Raw genomic sequence first — 2,534 nt, 5'->3', positions numbered from 1 at the left:
CTACAGTAACCCACATAGAAGAACGATGGATCTTCAAGTGCTGAAGATCATTAGACCAAATTATTTATGGCCCAGAGTCTGAAGCTCATTTGTGAGCCAGAAGTTTGTTCCAGAAAGGAAGAGAGCAATAAGGTAATAGGAAAAGCAGCTGGTAGGACTAAGTGCTATGGTATTTGGGGAATTTATCACACACTTTAGAAAGGCTGTGGATGGATGTATGCCTACACAATCAGAGAAACACACACGGCTCCTTCCTGCAGTGCCTATATGTCGAACTTTTGAAGAATACATATGAGTAAGTAGTAATTTAATGAAGTATTTCTATAAAGAAAAACCCAAACTTCCTGAAATGCTCTGGTCAGGCTCAAGCACTTAAATGTTATTAATTACAACTTCATAATTTACACAATGGCAGGAAAAATTAAGAGTATATGACACTTAACAGAATAAGTTTAATATTGCTTATTGAGGAACTGATCAGGCTTACATGATGATGTCAACTTGAAGTTCATTTTGATTTTTATATATTCCTATTATAAGCAGTTTTCTGTCAGGGTGAGATGTTTTACTAATACCACAACATCACACAGTTCACTGCTAATATTTTATACATTTACAAATCAATGTTTTGTTGTTTTCACATGATGTCACTTTCTGGAGGACGATGTCATTAAGGAACGAATCTGTTTTTGAATTCTGAAAATGTAATATTCAACCCAATATACTAGGACATATTACAGGGACATGAAAAGGTAGGCCTACTACAGTAAGGATGACCCACATAAGTCTTTCTAAGTGCTCAAACAATGTGTGAGTGTTTGTATACCTGACAGTTCATACATAACAACCACAACACATTACTCTTGTATATTTAATTCCCCCAAAACAGCTTTAATACTTTGTAACACATTAAACCACGCTACTTTACAACTAAAGACGAGCTTATGCCTTTATTGGCAGTATTATTGACAGATAATCGACTTCTGGAAGACCACACCTACCTGGAAAGCCACCCGACACTGGCGGGTGAGCGGGTGAGCGGGTCACCCACGTGGGGTCAGGCTGTAGCCTTTTCTCTCGCGTAGCGCCGCTTGACTTTACATGGCAAACACACCTGGCGCGCGGGGGGTCACGGACAGACGGGCGTTACGGTCGGTAGCCACACTCACAGCCCCCGCTGTGCGTGTCCGAGGAGGGAGATGATGATGATGAAGAAGAAGAAGAAGGTGGAGGAAGAAGAAAAAAAGAGCAAGCTGATGCAAATGCCAACAAGCCGAACACTTTCACCGTGTTTCCAGACTGCACTCGGCGCCCCTCTTCATTAATATGTAATCCACGAGCTCTCTCGTATGAAAATCCAACTCAAAAGCACGCGCACAAATACGCAGAAACGCCGGCAAAAATATGAAAATACAAGAAGCTTTCATAGGCAGTGAAGCAAAATGGCGACTTTAATACGAAGGAGGAGTAAAAAAAAAAAAAAAAAAACCTCGCGCTGTTGCTAAAGGAGGCACGGGGATATGTTTAGTGCAGTATAATCGAGGGTGGAAGAAGTGAACGCGACGGAAAGAACAGCGGAGGGGAAGAAGAAGGCACAGCGTCGCGCAGTTTCGCCGCAGCCCCGCGATTCCTTTCCTTACCTCGGGATTATTCCGTGTATTTGTTTGATAGGGATATTATCTCCGCGACCGTGTACAGTAACAGTAGGCAATGGGTGCTGGGTCACGCGCGTATCCGCCGCCGCTGCTGCCTTTGACAGTTGTGACTACAGTCGGCAGGGAACTTGCAAACTCTCGCGTTATTATTTATGATCACTCAATTTTGATATTAGGCCAATCATTTTGGTATTTCTGCATAATAAAGCCCCTGCCTGAATGGAAGCGTTTGATGCGGCTCGACGTCATGCCGCTCAGTTATGACGAAAAGGCTTCGGCTACAATGTAGCTTTATATCGCACACATCATTTGATAATGGTCTAAACATTATGACGTAGTCGGTTTTCATAAAGATGACGTAGTTTCTAAGGCAATATTATGAGAATATGCATAGGCCTACCGTTACGACGTCGTCTTCTTTGGATAAAATATTTGTATTTTTTAATCATACTTTTTAATTTTCCCATAGTGCTCCCAAATTATTTTCTTAACCAGTAATTATCTGGAATTTTGGAGTCCAAAATACAAAAATAGCCTAATAATCTTAGAATGTTCTTATGACATCGCATCTCTAAAAAATATTACGTTATTGTTTGTTTCTGCCAAAATAAAACATAACCAATATAATTTGTGTCTACACAGTTATTAAATGGAACTTTTGCATTGAAAATGGTAATATTTTAATTCAATTTACCAAATAATAGGCTAACAAAATACGACTTTTCTCAAATTCTTTTACTTTACCTATAGGCCTATATAGGCTACTCAAATTATTCATAGTTTCTAAATAATCAGAAACGGTCTCACTTTCCACACCTACGTCGCGGGCTCTTTAAAATGGGTAATAGAGACTTTGACCCATCTTTTTTCCCCTCTTCA

The 2,534-nt window shown here is 40.1% G+C and overlaps 1 protein-coding gene across 2 annotated transcripts in view; it reads right to left on the bottom strand.

Annotated features, from left to right (window-relative positions):
- znf512b (zinc finger protein 512B) overlaps positions 1-1,948 on the bottom strand; it is an 87,375-nt gene extending 85,427 nt beyond the window's left edge. Inside the window, exon 1 of one of the 2 annotated variants that reach the window (XM_056235318.1) lies at positions 1,002-1,948. The gene's annotated coding sequence lies outside the window, so the exon portion shown is untranslated. The remainder of the gene's footprint in view (positions 1-1,001) is intronic. The other variant, XM_056235319.1, reaches the window with a different exon arrangement.
- Positions 1,949-2,534: the final 586 nt, after the last annotated feature.

The sequence above is a fragment of the Rhinichthys klamathensis genome, unplaced genomic scaffold (genome assembly GCF_029890125.1).
Source record: "Rhinichthys klamathensis goyatoka isolate OS25496 unplaced genomic scaffold, OSU_Roscu_1.1 h1tg000419l_1, whole genome shotgun sequence".
Classification (NCBI taxonomy): Eukaryota; Metazoa; Chordata; class Actinopteri; order Cypriniformes; family Leuciscidae; genus Rhinichthys; species Rhinichthys klamathensis.
The sequence above is the reverse complement of the archived record's forward strand: the minus strand, read 5'-3'. Positions and strand labels throughout refer to the sequence as shown.